Source organism: Triturus cristatus, chromosome 12 (assembly GCF_964204655.1).
Source record: "Triturus cristatus chromosome 12, aTriCri1.1, whole genome shotgun sequence".
NCBI lineage: Eukaryota > Metazoa > Chordata > Amphibia > Caudata > Salamandridae > Triturus > Triturus cristatus.
The window spans coordinates 217,775,018-217,793,009 of NC_140595.1; the positions used below are offsets into that span (position 1 = coordinate 217,775,018).

General features: G+C 45.2%; 19 non-coding genes across 19 annotated transcripts; all 19 read right to left on the reverse strand.

The window, feature by feature from the left end:
• Positions 1 to 321: 321 nt before the first annotated feature.
• On the reverse strand, positions 322 to 436 carry LOC146774301 (U5 spliceosomal RNA). The gene has a single exon (XR_014974051.1). It is a non-coding gene; the product is annotated as a U5 spliceosomal RNA (small nuclear RNA).
• Positions 437 to 1,288: 852 nt separating this feature from the next.
• LOC146774302 (U5 spliceosomal RNA) lies at positions 1,289 to 1,403 on the reverse strand. The gene has a single exon (XR_014972694.1). It is a non-coding gene; the product is annotated as a U5 spliceosomal RNA (small nuclear RNA).
• Positions 1,404 to 2,269: 866 nt separating this feature from the next.
• LOC146774303 (U5 spliceosomal RNA) lies at positions 2,270 to 2,384 on the reverse strand. The gene has a single exon (XR_014973863.1). It is a non-coding gene; the product is annotated as a U5 spliceosomal RNA (small nuclear RNA).
• An 852-nt stretch (positions 2,385 to 3,236) lies between these two features.
• LOC146774304 (U5 spliceosomal RNA) lies at positions 3,237 to 3,351 on the reverse strand. Its single transcript, XR_014974798.1, has one exon. It is a non-coding gene; the product is annotated as a U5 spliceosomal RNA (small nuclear RNA).
• An 852-nt stretch (positions 3,352 to 4,203) lies between these two features.
• On the reverse strand, positions 4,204 to 4,318 carry LOC146774305 (U5 spliceosomal RNA). Its single transcript, XR_014974366.1, has one exon. It is a non-coding gene; the product is annotated as a U5 spliceosomal RNA (small nuclear RNA).
• Positions 4,319 to 5,207: 889 nt separating this feature from the next.
• Positions 5,208 to 5,322, reverse strand: LOC146774306 (U5 spliceosomal RNA). Its single transcript, XR_014973864.1, has one exon. It is a non-coding gene; the product is annotated as a U5 spliceosomal RNA (small nuclear RNA).
• Positions 5,323 to 6,173: 851 nt separating this feature from the next.
• On the reverse strand, positions 6,174 to 6,288 carry LOC146774307 (U5 spliceosomal RNA). Its single transcript, XR_014974799.1, has one exon. It is a non-coding gene; the product is annotated as a U5 spliceosomal RNA (small nuclear RNA).
• Positions 6,289 to 7,141: 853 nt separating this feature from the next.
• On the reverse strand, positions 7,142 to 7,256 carry LOC146774308 (U5 spliceosomal RNA). The gene has a single exon (XR_014973865.1). It is a non-coding gene; the product is annotated as a U5 spliceosomal RNA (small nuclear RNA).
• An 851-nt stretch (positions 7,257 to 8,107) lies between these two features.
• On the reverse strand, positions 8,108 to 8,222 carry LOC146774309 (U5 spliceosomal RNA). The gene has a single exon (XR_014974052.1). It is a non-coding gene; the product is annotated as a U5 spliceosomal RNA (small nuclear RNA).
• Positions 8,223 to 9,074: 852 nt separating this feature from the next.
• Positions 9,075 to 9,189, reverse strand: LOC146774310 (U5 spliceosomal RNA). Its single transcript, XR_014974367.1, has one exon. It is a non-coding gene; the product is annotated as a U5 spliceosomal RNA (small nuclear RNA).
• Positions 9,190 to 10,078: 889 nt separating this feature from the next.
• LOC146774311 (U5 spliceosomal RNA) lies at positions 10,079 to 10,193 on the reverse strand. Its single transcript, XR_014973866.1, has one exon. It is a non-coding gene; the product is annotated as a U5 spliceosomal RNA (small nuclear RNA).
• Positions 10,194 to 11,044: 851 nt separating this feature from the next.
• On the reverse strand, positions 11,045 to 11,159 carry LOC146774312 (U5 spliceosomal RNA). The gene has a single exon (XR_014974801.1). It is a non-coding gene; the product is annotated as a U5 spliceosomal RNA (small nuclear RNA).
• Positions 11,160 to 12,012: 853 nt separating this feature from the next.
• LOC146774313 (U5 spliceosomal RNA) lies at positions 12,013 to 12,127 on the reverse strand. The gene has a single exon (XR_014973867.1). It is a non-coding gene; the product is annotated as a U5 spliceosomal RNA (small nuclear RNA).
• Positions 12,128 to 12,978: 851 nt separating this feature from the next.
• On the reverse strand, positions 12,979 to 13,093 carry LOC146774314 (U5 spliceosomal RNA). The gene has a single exon (XR_014974053.1). It is a non-coding gene; the product is annotated as a U5 spliceosomal RNA (small nuclear RNA).
• An 852-nt stretch (positions 13,094 to 13,945) lies between these two features.
• On the reverse strand, positions 13,946 to 14,060 carry LOC146774315 (U5 spliceosomal RNA). Its single transcript, XR_014974368.1, has one exon. It is a non-coding gene; the product is annotated as a U5 spliceosomal RNA (small nuclear RNA).
• Positions 14,061 to 14,949: 889 nt separating this feature from the next.
• LOC146774316 (U5 spliceosomal RNA) lies at positions 14,950 to 15,064 on the reverse strand. Its single transcript, XR_014973868.1, has one exon. It is a non-coding gene; the product is annotated as a U5 spliceosomal RNA (small nuclear RNA).
• Positions 15,065 to 15,916: 852 nt separating this feature from the next.
• On the reverse strand, positions 15,917 to 16,031 carry LOC146774317 (U5 spliceosomal RNA). Its single transcript, XR_014973774.1, has one exon. It is a non-coding gene; the product is annotated as a U5 spliceosomal RNA (small nuclear RNA).
• An 852-nt stretch (positions 16,032 to 16,883) lies between these two features.
• On the reverse strand, positions 16,884 to 16,998 carry LOC146774318 (U5 spliceosomal RNA). Its single transcript, XR_014974054.1, has one exon. It is a non-coding gene; the product is annotated as a U5 spliceosomal RNA (small nuclear RNA).
• Positions 16,999 to 17,850: 852 nt separating this feature from the next.
• LOC146774319 (U5 spliceosomal RNA) lies at positions 17,851 to 17,965 on the reverse strand. Its single transcript, XR_014972695.1, has one exon. It is a non-coding gene; the product is annotated as a U5 spliceosomal RNA (small nuclear RNA).
• Positions 17,966 to 17,992: the final 27 nt, after the last annotated feature.

Here is a 17,992-nt window from a genome sequence, read left to right on the forward strand (position 1 = left end):
CAAGCCCTATGAAAAGCACAGCATGAGTCTTGGTCCCACCTTTAAAAAGGAGGGTGACCTCTGGGATCTGGCAGCAGGATCTTTGGGAGATAAGAAAATATACTGCCTGCGATCGTGTAGTTTCAAGTCAGTCAAGAAAAGCAATCTCATGCACTGCACAAGCTCTTTCCCATGAGGCACCTCTCCTGCACTCTGTTTATGCAAATGAGCAAGCAGAGAGCTCAGGAATAAAACACCAAACTCATGTCCCCCAAACAAGCAGCAGACAATTGCTGGATATTCCCCAACTTCTAATGCTTTTCTTTTAAACAAATGATAAACAGCCTCACCTGTGGCAAGGATTAAAAAAATTGAATAAACTCTTAAATGTTCCTCTCCACGGAAATCTTTAGTAAAAGGCGAAAGATTTTTTCGTTTTGAAGAGAAACCAGAGTAAGCGACAATATAGCTCTCTAGGGTAAGTGGCGGCACATCAAAGACCCTGTCATTGCGAGGGTGAGGACCTGAAAGGTATTTTCAGGCTCTAAGAAAGAGGGCGAGAACCAGGCCGGTGGGCAAAACAGGCCAACATTTCAAAGTCTCTGCTCAAGGTACAAAAAGGTGGACTGTTCACATGTGTATGTCTGGGAATATGCAAATTTCTTTTGTACTCACCTCAGCTCATTAGGAGTTGTCGGGGCTGCTGGGGAAGGGGAACAGGAAATGTGAATCAGGCTTTTAGTTAAGTGGCACTGTAGGCCTTTTGTCCCCTAGCCATTTTACGCTTTCAACACGCTCTACACATAGCCATGCACCGTATGTGCCTTTTTCACACGTACTTTCATTAAACCTGAATATAGAAGGATATATCTGTCTAGGCTGGAGACACGTGAAACAAGTCTGACGTGCCCCTTCAAGTTTACCTGAGAGGAAGCTGACTCAGGATTGGCGACCTCTCAGGGCACCTCTAACGGGCACAAATAACGGGCAAGCCCTATGAAAAGCACAGCATGAGTCTTGGTCCCACCTTTAAAAAGGAGGGTGACCTCTGGGATCTGGCAGCAGGATCTTTGGGAGATAAGAAAATATACTGCCTGCGATCGTGAAGTTTCAAGTCAGTCAAGAAAAGCAATCTCATGCACTGCACAAGCTCTTTCCCATGAGGCACCTCTCCTGCACTCTGTTTATGCAAATGAGCAAGCAGAGAGCTCAGGAATAAAACACCAAACTCATGTCCCCCAAAAAAGCAGCAGACAATTGCTGGATATTCCCCAACTTCTAATGCTTTTCTTTTAAACAAATGATAAACAGCCTCACCTGTGGCAAGGCTTAAAAAAATTGAATAAACTCTTAAATGTTCCTCTCCACGGAAATCTTTAGTAAAAGGCGAAAGATTTTTTCGTTTTGAAGAGAAACCAGAGTAAGTGACAATATAGCTCTCTAGGGTAAGTGGCGGCACATCAAAGACCCTGTCATTGCGAGGGTGAGGACCTGAAAGGTATTTTCAGGCTCTAAGAAAGAGGGCGAGAACCAGGCCGGTGGGCAAAACAGGCCAACATTTCAAAGTCTCTGCTCAAGGTACAAAAAGGTGGACTGTTCACATGTGTATGTCTGGGAATATGCAAATTTCTTTTGTACTCACCTCAGCTCATTAGGAGTTGTCGGGGCTGCTGGGGAAGGGGAACAGGAAATGTGAATCAGGCTTTTAGTTAAGTGGCACTGTAGGCCTTTTGTCCCCTAGCCATTTTACGCTTTCAACACGCTCTACACATAGCCATGCACCGTATGTGCCTTTTTCACACGTACTTTCATTAAACCTGAATATAGAAGGATATATCTGTCTAGGCTGGAGACACGTGAAACAAGTCTGACGTGCCCCTTCAAGTCTACCTGAGAGGAAGCTGACTCAGGATTGGCGACCTCTCAGGGCACCTCGAACGGGCACAAATAACGGGCACAAATAACGGGCAAGCCCTATGAAAAGCACAGCATGAGTCTTGGTCCCACCTTTAAAAAGGAGGGTGACCTCTGGGATCTGGCAGCAGGATCTTTGGGAGATAAGAAAATATACTGCCTGCGATCGTGAAGTTTCAAGTCAGTCAAGAAAAGCAATCTCATGCACTGCACAAGCTCTTTCCCATGAGGCACCTCTCCTGCACTCTGTTTATGCAAATGAGCAAGCAGAGAGCTCAGGAATAAAACACCAAACTCATGTCCCCCAAAAAAAGCAGCAGACAATTGCTGGATATTCCCCAACTTGTAATGCTTTTCTTTTAAACAAATGATAAACAGCCTCACCTGTGGCAAGGCTTAAAAAAATTGAATAAACTCTTAAATGTTCCTCTCCACGGAAATCTTTAGTAAAAGGCGAAAGATTTTTTCGTTTTGAAGAGAAACCAGAATAAGTGACAATATAGCTCTCTAGGGTAAGTGGCGGCACATCAAAGACCCTGTCATTGCGAGGGTGAGGACCTGAAAGGTATTTTCAGGCTCTAAGAAAGAGGGCGAGAACCAGGCCGGTGGGCAAAACAGGCCAACATTTCAAAGTCTCTGCTCAAGGTACAAAAAGGTGGACTGTTCACATGTGTATGTCTGGGAATATGCAAATTTCTTTTGTACTCACCTCAGCTCATTAGGAGTTGTCGGGGCTGCTGGGGAAGGGGAACAGGAAATGTGAATCAGGCTTTTAGTTAAGTGGCACTGTAGGCCTTTTGTCCCCTAGCCATTTTACGCTTTCAACACGCTCTACACATAGCCATGCACCGTATGTGCCTTTTTCACACGTACTTTCATTAAACCTGAATATAGAAGGATATATCTGTCTAGGCTGGAGACACGTGAAACAAGTCTGACGTGCCCCTTCAAGTCTACCTGAGAGGAAGCGGACTCAGGATTGGCGACCTCTCAGGGCACCTCCAACGGGCACAAATAACGGGCAAGCCCTATGAAAAGCACAGCATGAGTCTTGGTCCCACCTTTAAAAAGGAGGGTGACCTCTGGGATCTGGCAGCAGGATCTTTGGGAGATAAGAAAATATACTGCCTGCGATCGTGTAGTTTCAAGTCAGTCAAGAAAAGCAATCTCATGCACTGCACAAGCTCTTTCCCATGAGGCACCTCTCCTGCACTCTGTTTATGCAAATGAGCAAGCAGAGAGCTCAGGAATAAAACACCAAACTCATGTCCCCCAAAAAAGCAGCAGACAATTGCTGGATATTCCCCAACTTCTAATGCTTTTCTTTTAAACAAATGATAAACAGCCTCACCTGTGGCAAGGCTTAAAAAAATTGAATAAACTCTTAAATGTTCCTCTCCACGGAAATCTTTAGTAAAAGGCGAAAAAAATTTTCGTTTTGAAGAGAAACCAGAGTAAGTGACAATATAGCTCTCTAGGGTAAGTGGCGGCACATCAAAGACCCTGTCATTGCGAGGGTGAGGACCTGAAAGGTATTTTCAGGCTCTAAGAAAGAGGGCGAGAACCAGGCCGGTGGGCAAAACAGGCCAACATTTCAAAGTCTCTGCTCAAGGTACAAAAAGGTGGACTGTTCACATGTGTATGTCTGGGAATATGCAAATTTCTTTTGTACTCACCTCAGCTCATTAGGAGTTGTCGGGGCTGCTGGGGAAGGGGAACAGGAAATGTGAATCAGGCTTTTAGTTAAGTGGCACTGTAGGCCTTTTGTCCCCTAGCCATTTTACGCTTTCAACACGCTCTACACATAGCCATGCACCGTATGTGCCTTTTTCACACGTACTTTCATTAAACCTGAATATAGAAGGATATATCTGTCTAGGCTGGAGACACGTGAAACAAGTCTGACGTGCCCCTTCAAGTCTACCTGAGAGGAAGCGGACTCAGGATTGGCGACCTCTCAGGGCACCTCCAACGGGCACAAATAACGGGCAAGCCCTATGAAAAGCACAGCATGAGTCTTGGTCCCACCTTTAAAAAGGAGGGTGACCTCTGGGATCTGGCAGCAGGATCTTTGGGAGATAAGAAAATATACTGCCTGCGATCGTGTAGTTTCAAGTCAGTCAAGAAAAGCAATCTCATGCACTGCACAAGCTCTTTCCCATGAGGCACCTCTCCTGCACTCTGTTTATGCAAATGAGCAAGCAGAGAGCTCAGGAATAAAACACCAAACTCATGTCCCCCAAAAAAGCAGCAGACAATTGCTGGATATTCCCCAACTTCTAATGCTTTTCTTTTAAACAAATGATAAACAGCCTCACCTGTGGCAAGGATTAAAAAAATTGAATAAACTCTTAAATGTTCCTCTCCACGGAAATCTTTAGTAAAAGGCGAAAGATTTTTTCGCTTTGAAGAGAAACCAGAGTAAGTGACAATATAGCTCTCTAGGGTAAGTGGCGGCACATCAAAGACCCTGTCATTGCGAGGGTGAGGACCTGAAAGGTATTTTCAGGCTCTAAGAAAGAGGGCGAGAACCAGGCCGGTGGGCAAAACAGGCCAACATTTCAAAGTCTCTGCTCAAGGTACAAAAAGGTGGACTGTTCACATGTGTATGTCTGGGAATATGCAAATTTCTTTTGTACTCACCTCAGCTCATTAGGAGTTGTCGGGGCTGCTGGGGAAGGGGAACAGGAAATGTGAATCAGGCTTTTAGTTAAGTGGCACTGTAGGCCTTTTGTCCCCTAGCCATTTTACGCTTTCAACACCATCCCTCCAATCGATATGCTCAGAGCCACCACTGTGCTCTACACATAGCCATGCACCGTATGTGCCTTTTTCACACGTACTTTCATTAAACCTGAATATAGAAGGATATATCTGTCTAGGCTGGAGACATGTGAAACAAGTCTGACGTGCCCCTTCAAGTCTACCTGAGAGGAAGCTGACTCAGGATTGGCGACCTCTCAGGGCACCTCTAACGGGCACAAATAACGGGCAAGCCCTATGAAAAGCACAGCATGAGTCTTGGTCCCACCTTTAAAAAGGAGGGTGACCTCTGGGATCTGGCAGCAGGATCTTTGGGAGATAAGAAAATATACTGCCTGCGATCGTGAAGTTTCAAGTCAGTCAAGAAAAGCAATCTCATGCACTGCACAAGCTCTTTCCCATGAGGCACCTCTCCTGCACTCTGTTTATGCAAATGAGCAAGCAGAGAGCTCAGGAATAAAACACCAAACTCATGTCCCCCAAAAAAAGCAGCAGACAATTGCTGGATATTCCCCAACTTGTAATGCTTTTCTTTTAAACAAATGATAAACAGCCTCACCTGTGGCAAGGCTTAAAAAAATTGAATAAACTCTTAAATGTTCCTCTCCACGGAAATCTTTAGTAAAAGGCGAAAGATTTTTTCGTTTTGAAGAGAAACCAGAATAAGTGACAATATAGCTCTCTAGGGTAAGTGGCGGCACATCAAAGACCCTGTCATTGCGAGGGTGAGGACCTGAAAGGTATTTTCAGGCTCTAAGAAAGAGGGCGAGAACCAGGCCGGTGGGCAAAACAGGCCAACATTTCAAAGTCTCTGCTCAAGGTACAAAAAGGTGGACTGTTCACATGTGTATGTCTGGGAATATGCAAATTTCTTTTGTACTCACCTCAGCTCATTAGGAGTTGTCGGGGCTGCTGGGGAAGGGGAACAGGAAATGTGAATCAGGCTTTTAGTTAAGTGGCACTGTAGGCCTTTTGTCCCCTAGCCATTTTACGCTTTCAACACGCTCTACACATAGCCATGCACCGTATGTGCCTTTTTCACACGTACTTTCATTAAACCTGAATATAGAAGGATATATCTGTCTAGGCTGGAGACACGTGAAACAAGTCTGACGTGCCCCTTCAAGTCTACCTGAGAGGAAGCGGACTCAGGATTGGCGACCTCTCAGGGCACCTCCAACGGGCACAAATAACGGCAAGCCCTATGAAAAGCACAGCATGAGTCTTGGTCCCACCTTTAAAAAGGAGGGTGACCTCTGGGATCTGGCAGCAGGATCTTTGGGAGATAAGAAAATATACTGCCTGCGATCGTGTAGTTTCAAGTCAGTCAAGAAAAGCAATCTCATGCACTGCACAAGCTCTTTCCCATGAGGCACCTCTCCTGCACTCTGTTTATGCAAATGAGCAAGCAGAGAGCTCAGGAATAAAACACCAAACTCATGTCCCCCAAAAAAGCAGCAGACAATTGCTGGATATTCCCCAACTTCTAATGCTTTTCTTTTAAACAAATGATAAACAGCCTCACCTGTGGCAAGGCTTAAAAAAATTGAATAAACTCTTAAATGTTCCTCTCCACGGAAATCTTTAGTAAAAGGCGAAAAAAATTTTCGTTTTGAAGAGAAACCAGAGTAAGTGACAATATAGCTCTCTAGGGTAAGTGGCGGCACATCAAAGACCCTGTCATTGCGAGGGTGAGGACCTGAAAGGTATTTTCAGGCTCTAAGAAAGAGGGCGAGAACCAGGCCGGTGGGCAAAACAGGCCAACATTTCAAAGTCTCTGCTCAAGGTACAAAAAGGTGGACTGTTCACATGTGTATGTCTGGGAATATGCAAATTTCTTTTGTACTCACCTCAGCTCATTAGGAGTTGTCGGGGCTGCTGGGGAAGGGGAACAGGAAATGTGAATCAGGCTTTTAGTTAAGTGGCACTGTAGGCCTTTTGTCCCCTAGCCATTTTACGCTTTCAACACGCTCTACACATAGCCATGCACCGTATGTGCCTTTTTCACACGTACTTTCATTAAACCTGAATATAGAAGGATATATCTGTCTAGGCTGGAGACACGTGAAACAAGTCTGACGTGCCCCTTCAAGTCTACCTGAGAGGAAGCTGACTCAGGATTGGCGACCTCTCAGGGCACCTCTAACGGGCACAAATAACGGGCAAGCCCTATGAAAAGCACAGCATGAGTCTTGGTCCCACCTTTAAAAAGGAGGGTGACCTCTGGGATCTGGCAGCAGGATCTTTGGGAGATAAGAAAATATACTGCCTGCGATCGTGAAGTTTCAAGTCAGTCAAGAAAAGCAATCTCATGCACTGCACAAGCTCTTTCCCATGAGGCACCTCTCCTGCACTCTGTTTATGCAAATGAGCAAGCAGAGAGCTCAGGAATAAAACACCAAACTCATGTCCCCCAAAAAAAGCAGCAGACAATTGCTGGATATTCCCCAACTTGTAATGCTTTTCTTTTAAACAAATGATAAACAGCCTCACCTGTGGCAAGGCTTAAAAAAATTGAATAAACTCTTAAATGTTCCTCTCCACGGAAATCTTTAGTAAAAGGCGAAAGATTTTTTCGTTTTGAAGAGAAACCAGAATAAGTGACAATATAGCTCTCTAGGGTAAGTGGCGGCACATCAAAGACCCTGTCATTGCGAGGGTGAGGACCTGAAAGGTATTTTCAGGCTCTAAGAAAGAGGGCGAGAACCAGGCCGGTGGGCAAAACAGGCCAACATTTCAAAGTCTCTGCTCAAGGTACAAAAAGGTGGACTGTTCACATGTGTATGTCTGGGAATATGCAAATTTCTTTTGTACTCACCTCAGCTCATTAGGAGTTGTCGGGGCTGCTGGGGAAGGGGAACAGGAAATGTGAATCAGGCTTTTAGTTAAGTGGCACTGTAGGCCTTTTGTCCCCTAGCCATTTTACGCTTTCAACACGCTCTACACATAGCCATGCACCGTATGTGCCTTTTTCACACGTACTTTCATTAAACCTGAATATAGAAGGATATATCTGTCTAGGCTGGAGACACGTGAAACAAGTCTGACGTGCCCCTTCAAGTCTACCTGAGAGGAAGCGGACTCAGGATTGGCGACCTCTCAGGGCACCTCCAACGGGCACAAATAACGGCAAGCCCTATGAAAAGCACAGCATGAGTCTTGGTCCCACCTTTAAAAAGGAGGGTGACCTCTGGGATCTGGCAGCAGGATCTTTGGGAGATAAGAAAATATACTGCCTGCGATCGTGTAGTTTCAAGTCAGTCAAGAAAAGCAATCTCATGCACTGCACAAGCTCTTTCCCATGAGGCACCTCTCCTGCACTCTGTTTATGCAAATGAGCAAGCAGAGAGCTCAGGAATAAAACACCAAACTCATGTCCCCCAAACAAGCAGCAGACAATTGCTGGATATTCCCCAACTTCTAATGCTTTTCTTTTAAACAAATGATAAACAGCCTCACCTGTGGCAAGGATTAAAAAAATTGAATAAACTCTTAAATGTTCCTCTCCACGGAAATCTTTAGTAAAAGGCGAAAGATTTTTTCGTTTTGAAGAGAAACCAGAGTAAGCGACAATATAGCTCTCTAGGGTAAGTGGCGGCACATCAAAGACCCTGTCATTGCGAGGGTGAGGACCTGAAAGGTATTTTCAGGCTCTAAGAAAGAGGGCGAGAACCAGGCCGGTGGGCAAAACAGGCCAACATTTCAAAGTCTCTGCTCAAGGTACAAAAAGGTGGACTGTTCACATGTGTATGTCTGGGAATATGCAAATTTCTTTTGTACTCACCTCAGCTCATTAGGAGTTGTCGGGGCTGCTGGGGAAGGGGAACAGGAAATGTGAATCAGGCTTTTAGTTAAGTGGCACTGTAGGCCTTTTGTCCCCTAGCCATTTTACGCTTTCAACACGCTCTACACATAGCCATGCACCGTATGTGCCTTTTTCACACGTACTTTCATTAAACCTGAATATAGAAGGATATATCTGTCTAGGCTGGAGACACGTGAAACAAGTCTGACGTGCCCCTTCAAGTCTACCTGAGAGGAAGCGGACTCAGGATTGGCGACCTCTCAGGGCACCTCCAACGGGCACAAATAACGGGCAAGCCCTATGAAAAGCACAGCATGAGTCTTGGTCCCACCTTTAAAAAGGAGGGTGACCTCTGGGATCTGGCAGCAGGATCTTTGGGAGATAAGAAAATATACTGCCTGCGATCGTGTAGTTTCAAGTCAGTCAAGAAAAGCAATCTCATGCACTGCACAAGCTCTTTCCCATGAGGCACCTCTCCTGCACTCTGTTTATGCAAATGAGCAAGCAGAGAGCTCAGGAATAAAACACCAAACTCATGTCCCCCAAAAAAGCAGCAGACAATTGCTGGATATTCCCCAACTTCTAATGCTTTTCTTTTAAACAAATGATAAACAGCCTCACCTGTGGCAAGGATTAAAAAAATTGAATAAACTCTTAAATGTTCCTCTCCACGGAAATCTTTAGTAAAAGGCGAAAGATTTTTTCGCTTTGAAGAGAAACCAGAGTAAGTGACAATATAGCTCTCTAGGGTAAGTGGCGGCACATCAAAGACCCTGTCATTGCGAGGGTGAGGACCTGAAAGGTATTTTCAGGCTCTAAGAAAGAGGGCGAGAACCAGGCCGGTGGGCAAAACAGGCCAACATTTCAAAGTCTCTGCTCAAGGTACAAAAAGGTGGACTGTTCACATGTGTATGTCTGGGAATATGCAAATTTCTTTTGTACTCACCTCAGCTCATTAGGAGTTGTCGGGGCTGCTGGGGAAGGGGAACAGGAAATGTGAATCAGGCTTTTAGTTAAGTGGCACTGTAGGCCTTTTGTCCCCTAGCCATTTTACGCTTTCAACACCATCCCTCCAATCGATATGCTCAGAGCCACCACTGTGCTCTACACATAGCCATGCACCGTATGTGCCTTTTTCACACGTACTTTCATTAAACCTGAATATAGAAGGATATATCTGTCTAGGCTGGAGACATGTGAAACAAGTCTGACGTGCCCCTTCAAGTCTACCTGAGAGGAAGCTGACTCAGGATTGGCGACCTCTCAGGGCACCTCTAACGGGCACAAATAACGGGCAAGCCCTATGAAAAGCACAGCATGAGTCTTGGTCCCACCTTTAAAAAGGAGGGTGACCTCTGGGATCTGGCAGCAGGATCTTTGGGAGATAAGAAAATATACTGCCTGCGATCGTGAAGTTTCAAGTCAGTCAAGAAAAGCAATCTCATGCACTGCACAAGCTCTTTCCCATGAGGCACCTCTCCTGCACTCTGTTTATGCAAATGAGCAAGCAGAGAGCTCAGGAATAAAACACCAAACTCATGTCCCCCAAAAAAAGCAGCAGACAATTGCTGGATATTCCCCAACTTGTAATGCTTTTCTTTTAAACAAATGATAAACAGCCTCACCTGTGGCAAGGCTTAAAAAAATTGAATAAACTCTTAAATGTTCCTCTCCACGGAAATCTTTAGTAAAAGGCGAAAGATTTTTTCGTTTTGAAGAGAAACCAGAATAAGTGACAATATAGCTCTCTAGGGTAAGTGGCGGCACATCAAAGACCCTGTCATTGCGAGGGTGAGGACCTGAAAGGTATTTTCAGGCTCTAAGAAAGAGGGCGAGAACCAGGCCGGTGGGCAAAACAGGCCAACATTTCAAAGTCTCTGCTCAAGGTACAAAAAGGTGGACTGTTCACATGTGTATGTCTGGGAATATGCAAATTTCTTTTGTACTCACCTCAGCTCATTAGGAGTTGTCGGGGCTGCTGGGGAAGGGGAACAGGAAATGTGAATCAGGCTTTTAGTTAAGTGGCACTGTAGGCCTTTTGTCCCCTAGCCATTTTACGCTTTCAACACGCTCTACACATAGCCATGCACCGTATGTGCCTTTTTCACACGTACTTTCATTAAACCTGAATATAGAAGGATATATCTGTCTAGGCTGGAGACACGTGAAACAAGTCTGACGTGCCCCTTCAAGTCTACCTGAGAGGAAGCGGACTCAGGATTGGCGACCTCTCAGGGCACCTCCAACGGGCACAAATAACGGCAAGCCCTATGAAAAGCACAGCATGAGTCTTGGTCCCACCTTTAAAAAGGAGGGTGACCTCTGGGATCTGGCAGCAGGATCTTTGGGAGATAAGAAAATATACTGCCTGCGATCGTGTAGTTTCAAGTCAGTCAAGAAAAGCAATCTCATGCACTGCACAAGCTCTTTCCCATGAGGCACCTCTCCTGCACTCTGTTTATGCAAATGAGCAAGCAGAGAGCTCAGGAATAAAACACCAAACTCATGTCCCCCAAAAAAGCAGCAGACAATTGCTGGATATTCCCCAACTTCTAATGCTTTTCTTTTAAACAAATGATAAACAGCCTCACCTGTGGCAAGGCTTAAAAAAATTGAATAAACTCTTAAATGTTCCTCTCCACGGAAATCTTTAGTAAAAGGCGAAAAAAATTTTCGTTTTGAAGAGAAACCAGAGTAAGTGACAATATAGCTCTCTAGGGTAAGTGGCGGCACATCAAAGACCCTGTCATTGCGAGGGTGAGGACCTGAAAGGTATTTTCAGGCTCTAAGAAAGAGGGCGAGAACCAGGCCGGTGGGCAAAACAGGCCAACATTTCAAAGTCTCTGCTCAAGGTACAAAAAGGTGGACTGTTCACATGTGTATGTCTGGGAATATGCAAATTTCTTTTGTACTCACCTCAGCTCATTAGGAGTTGTCGGGGCTGCTGGGGAAGGGGAACAGGAAATGTGAATCAGGCTTTTAGTTAAGTGGCACTGTAGGCCTTTTGTCCCCTAGCCATTTTACGCTTTCAACACGCTCTACACATAGCCATGCACCGTATGTGCCTTTTTCACACGTACTTTCATTAAACCTGAATATAGAAGGATATATCTGTCTAGGCTGGAGACACGTGAAACAAGTCTGACGTGCCCCTTCAAGTCTACCTGAGAGGAAGCTGACTCAGGATTGGCGACCTCTCAGGGCACCTCTAACGGGCACAAATAACGGGCAAGCCCTATGAAAAGCACAGCATGAGTCTTGGTCCCACCTTTAAAAAGGAGGGTGACCTCTGGGATCTGGCAGCAGGATCTTTGGGAGATAAGAAAATATACTGCCTGCGATCGTGAAGTTTCAAGTCAGTCAAGAAAAGCAATCTCATGCACTGCACAAGCTCTTTCCCATGAGGCACCTCTCCTGCACTCTGTTTATGCAAATGAGCAAGCAGAGAGCTCAGGAATAAAACACCAAACTCATGTCCCCCAAAAAAAGCAGCAGACAATTGCTGGATATTCCCCAACTTGTAATGCTTTTCTTTTAAACAAATGATAAACAGCCTCACCTGTGGCAAGGCTTAAAAAAATTGAATAAACTCTTAAATGTTCCTCTCCACGGAAATCTTTAGTAAAAGGCGAAAGATTTTTTCGTTTTGAAGAGAAACCAGAATAAGTGACAATATAGCTCTCTAGGGTAAGTGGCGGCACATCAAAGACCCTGTCATTGCGAGGGTGAGGACCTGAAAGGTATTTTCAGGCTCTAAGAAAGAGGGCGAGAACCAGGCCGGTGGGCAAAACAGGCCAACATTTCAAAGTCTCTGCTCAAGGTACAAAAAGGTGGACTGTTCACATGTGTATGTCTGGGAATATGCAAATTTCTTTTGTACTCACCTCAGCTCATTAGGAGTTGTCGGGGCTGCTGGGGAAGGGGAACAGGAAATGTGAATCAGGCTTTTAGTTAAGTGGCACTGTAGGCCTTTTGTCCCCTAGCCATTTTACGCTTTCAACACGCTCTACACATAGCCATGCACCGTATGTGCCTTTTTCACACGTACTTTCATTAAACCTGAATATAGAAGGATATATCTGTCTAGGCTGGAGACACGTGAAACAAGTCTGACGTGCCCCTTCAAGTCTACCTGAGAGGAAGCGGACTCAGGATTGGCGACCTCTCAGGGCACCTCCAACGGGCACAAATAACGGCAAGCCCTATGAAAAGCACAGCATGAGTCTTGGTCCCACCTTTAAAAAGGAGGGTGACCTCTGGGATCTGGCAGCAGGATCTTTGGGAGATAAGAAAATATACTGCCTGCGATCGTGTAGTTTCAAGTCAGTCAAGAAAAGCAATCTCATGCACTGCACAAGCTCTTTCCCATGAGGCACCTCTCCTGCACTCTGTTTATGCAAATGAGCAAGCAGAGAGCTCAGGAATAAAACACCAAACTCATGTCCCCCAAACAAGCAGCAGACAATTGCTGGATATTCCCCAACTTCTAATGCTTTTCTTTTAAACAAATGATAAACAGCCTCACCTGTGGCAAGGATTAAAAAAATTGAATAAACTCTTAAATGTTCCTCTCCACGGAAATCTTTAGTAAAAGGCGAAAGATTTTTTCGTTTTGAAGAGAAACCAGAGTAAGCGACAATATAGCTCTCTAGGGTAAGTGGCGGCACATCAAAGACCCTGTCATTGCGAGGGTGAGGACCTGAAAGGTATTTTCAGGCTCTAAGAAAGAGGGCGAGAACCAGGCCGGTGGGCAAAACAGGCCAACATTTCAAAGTCTCTGCTCAAGGTACAAAAAGGTGGACTGTTCACATGTGTATGTCTGGGAATATGCAAATTTCTTTTGTACTCACCTCAGCTCATTAGGAGTTGTCGGGGCTGCTGGGGAAGGGGAACAGGAAATGTGAATCAGGCTTTTAGTTAAGTGGCACTGTAGGCCTTTTGTCCCCTAGCCATTTTACGCTTTCAACACGCTCTACACATAGCCATGCACCGTATGTGCCTTTTTCACACGTACTTTCATTAAACCTGAATATAGAAGGATATATCTGTCTAGGCTGGAGACACGTGAAACAAGTCTGACGTGCCCCTTCAAGTCTACCTGAGAGGAAGCGGACTCAGGATTGGCGACCTCTCAGGGCACCTCCAACGGGCACAAATAACGGGCAAGCCCTATGAAAAGCACAGCATGAGTCTTGGTCCCACCTTTAAAAAGGAGGGTGACCTCTGGGATCTGGCAGCAGGATCTTTGGGAGATAAGAAAATATACTGCCTGCGATCGTGTAGTTTCAAGTCAGTCAAGAAAAGCAATCTCATGCACTGCACAAGCTCTTTCCCATGAGGCACCTCTCCTGCACTCTGTTTATGCAAATGAGCAAGCAGAGAGCTCAGGAATAAAACACCAAACTCATGTCCCCCAAAAAAGCAGCAGACAATTGCTGGATATTCCCCAACTTCTAATGCTTTTCTTTTAAACAAATGATAAACAGCCTCACCTGTGGCAAGGATTAAAAAAATTGAATAAACTCTTAAATGTTCCTCTCCACGGAAATCTTTAGTAAAAGGCGAAAGATTTTTTCGCTTTGAAGAGAAACCAGAGTAAGTGACAATATAGCTCTCTAGGGTAAGTGGCGGCACATCAAAGACCCTGTCATTGCGAGGGTGAGGACCTGAAAGGTATTTTCAGGCTCTAAGAAAGAGGGCGAGAACCAGGCCGGTGGGCAAAACAGGCCAACATTTCAAAGTCTCTGCTCAAGGTACAAAAAGGTGGACTGTTCACATGTGTATGTCTGGGAATATGCAAATTTCTTTTGTACTCACCTCAGCTCATTAGGAGTTGTCGGGGCTGCTGGGGAAGGGGAACAGGAAATGTGAATCAGGCTTTTAGTTAAGTGGCACTGTAGGCCTTTTGTCCCCTAGCCATTTTACGCTTTCAACACCATCCCTCCAATCGATATGCTCAGAGCCACCACTGTGCTCTACACATAGCCATGCACCGTATGTGCCTTTTTCACACGTACTTTCATTAAACCTGAATATAGAAGGATATATCTGTCTAGGCTGGAGACATGTGAAACAAGTCTGACGTGCCCCTTCAAGTCTACCTGAGAGGAAGCTGACTCAGGATTGGCGACCTCTCAGGGCACCTCTAACGGGCACAAATAACGGGCAAGCCCTATGAAAAGCACAGCATGAGTCTTGGTCCCACCTTTAAAAAGGAGGGTGACCTCTGGGATCTGGCAGCAGGATCTTTGGGAGATAAGAAAATATACTGCCTGCGATCGTGAAGTTTCAAGTCAGTCAAGAAAAGCAATCTCATGCACTGCACAAGCTCTTTCCCATGAGGCACCTCTCCTGCACTCTGTTTATGCAAATGAGCAAGCAGAGAGCTCAGGAATAAAACACCAAACTCATGTCCCCCAAAAAAAGCAGCAGACAATTGCTGGATATTCCCCAACTTGTAATGCTTTTCTTTTAAACAAATGATAAACAGCCTCACCTGTGGCAAGGCTTAAAAAAATTGAATAAACTCTTAAATGTTCCTCTCCACGGAAATCTTTAGTAAAAGGCGAAAGATTTTTTCGTTTTGAAGAGAAACCAGAATAAGTGACAATATAGCTCTCTAGGGTAAGTGGCGGCACATCAAAGACCCTGTCATTGCGAGGGTGAGGACCTGAAAGGTATTTTCAGGCTCTAAGAAAGAGGGCGAGAACCAGGCCGGTGGGCAAAACAGGCCAACATTTCAAAGTCTCTGCTCAAGGCACAAAAAGGTGGACTGTTCACATGTGTATGTCTGGGAATATGCAAATTTCTTTTGTACTCACCTCAGCTCATTAGGAGTTGTCGGGGCTGCTGGGGAAGGGGAACAGGAAATGTGAATCAGGCTTTTAGTTAAGTGGCACTGTAGGCCTTTTGTCCCCTAGCCATTTTACGCTTTCAACACGCTCTACACATAGCCATGGACCGTATGTGCCTTTTTCACACGTACTTTCATTAAACCTGAATATAGAAGGATATATCTGTCTAGGCTGGAGACACGTGAAACAAGTCTGACGTGCCCCTTCAAGTCTACCTGAGAGGAAGCGGACTCAGGATTGGCGACCTCTCAGGGCACCTCCAACGGGCACAAATAACGGGCAAGCCCTATGAAAAGCACAGCATGAGTCTTGGTCCCACCTTTAAAAAGGAGGGTGACCTCTGGGATCTGGCAGCAGGATCTTTGGGAGATAAGAAAATATACTGCCTGCGATCGTGTAGTTTCAAGTCAGTCAAGAAAAGCAATCTCATGCACTGCACAAGCTCTTTCCCATGAGGCACCTCTCCTGCACTCTGTTTATGCAAATGAGCAAGCAGAGAGCTCAGGAATAAAACACCAAACTCATGTCCCCCAAAAAAGCAGCAGACAATTGCTGGATATTCCCCAACTTCTAATGCTTTTCTTTTAAACAAATGATAAACAGCCTCACCTGTGGCAAGGCTTAAAAAAATTGAATAAACTCCTAAATGTTCCTCTCCACGGAAATCTTTAGTAAAAGGCGAAAGATTTTTTCGTTTTGAAGAGAAACCAGAGTAAGTGACAATATAGCTCTCTAGGGTAAGTGGCGGCACATCAAAGACCCTGTCATTGCGAGGGTGAGGACCTGAAAGGTATTTTCAGGCTCTAAGAAAGAGGGCGAGAACCAGGCCGGTGGGCAAAACAGGCCAACATTTCAAAGTCTCTGCTCAAGGTACAAAAAGGTGGACTGTTCACATGTGTATGTCTGGGAATATGCAAATTTCTTTTGTACTCACCTCAGCTCATTAGGAGTTGTCGGGGCTGCTGGGGAAGGGGAACAGGAAATGTGAATCAGGCTTTTAGTTAAGTGGCACTGTAGGCCTTTTGTCCCCTAGCCATTTTACGCTTTCAACACGCTCTACACATAGCCATGCACCGTATGTGCCTTTTTCACACGTACTTTTATTAAACCTGAATATAGAAGGATATATCTGTCTAGGCTGGAGACACGTGAAACAAGTCTGACGTGCCCCTTCAAGTCTACCTGAGAGGAAGCTGACTCAGGATTGGCGACCTCTCAGGGCACCTCTAACGGGCACAAATAACGGGCAAGCCCTATGAAAAGCACAGCATGAGTCTTGGTCCCACCTTTAAAAAGGAGGGTGACCTCTGGGATCTGGCAGCAGGATCTTTGGGAGATAAGAAAATATACTGCCTGCGATCGTGTAGTTTCAATTCAGTCAAGAAAAGCAATCTCATGCACTGCACAAGCTCTTTCCCATGAGGCACCTCTCCTGCACTCTGTTTATGCAAATGAGCAAGCAGAGAGCTCAGGAATAAAACACCAAACTCATGTCCCCCAAACAAGCAGCAGACAATTGCTGGATATTCCCCAACTTCTAATGCTTTTCTTTTAAACAAATGATAAACAGCCTCACCTGTGGCAAGGATTAAAAAAATTGAATAAACTCTTAAATGTTCCTCTCCACGGAAATCTTTAGTAAAAGGCGAAAGATTTTTTCGTTTTGAAGAGAAACCAGAGTAAGCGACAATATAGCTCTCTAGGGTAAGTGGCGGCACATCAAAGACCCTGTCATTGCGAGGGTGAGGACCTGAAAGGTATTTTCAGGCTCTAAGAAAGAGGGCGAGAACCAGGCCGGTGGGCAAAACAGGCCAACATTTCAAAGTCTCTGCTCAAGGTACAAAAAGGTGGACTGTTCACATGTGTATGTCTGGGAATATGCAAATTTCTTTTGTACTCACCTCAGCTCATTAGGAGTTGTCGGGGCTGCTGGGGAAGGGGAACAGGAAATGTGAATCAGGCTTTTAGTTAAGTGGCACTGTAGGCCTTTTGTCCCCTAGCCATTTTACGCTTTCAACACGCTCTACACATAGCCATGCACCGTATGTGCCTTTTTCACACGTACTTTCATTAAACCTGAATATAGAAGGATATATCTGTCTAGGCTGGAGACACGTGAAACAAGTCTGACGTGCCCCTTCAAGTTTACCTGAGAGGAAGCTGACTCAGGATTGGCGACCTCTCAGGGCACCTCTAACGGGCACAAATAACGGGCAAGCCCTATGAAAAGCACAGCATGAGTCTTGGTCCCACCTTTAAAAAGGAGGGTGACCTCTGGGATCTGGCAGCAGGATCTTTGGGAGATAAGAAAATATACTGCCTGCGATCGTGAAGTTTCAAGTCAGTCAAGAAAAGCAATCTCATGCACTGCACAAGCTCTTTCCCATGAGGCACCTCTCCTGCACTCTGTTTATGCAAATGAGCAAGCAGAGAGCTCAGGAATAAAACACCAAACTCATGTCCCCCAAAAAAGCAGCAGACAATTGCTGGATATTCCCCAACTTGTAATGCTTTTCTTTTAAACAAATGATAAACAGCCTCACCTGTGGCAAGGCTTAAAAAAATTGAATAAACTCTTAAATGTTCCTCTCCACGGAAATCTTTAGTAAAAGGCGAAAGATTTTTTCGTTTTGAAGAGAAACCAGAGTAAGTGACAATATAGCTCTCTAGGGTAAGT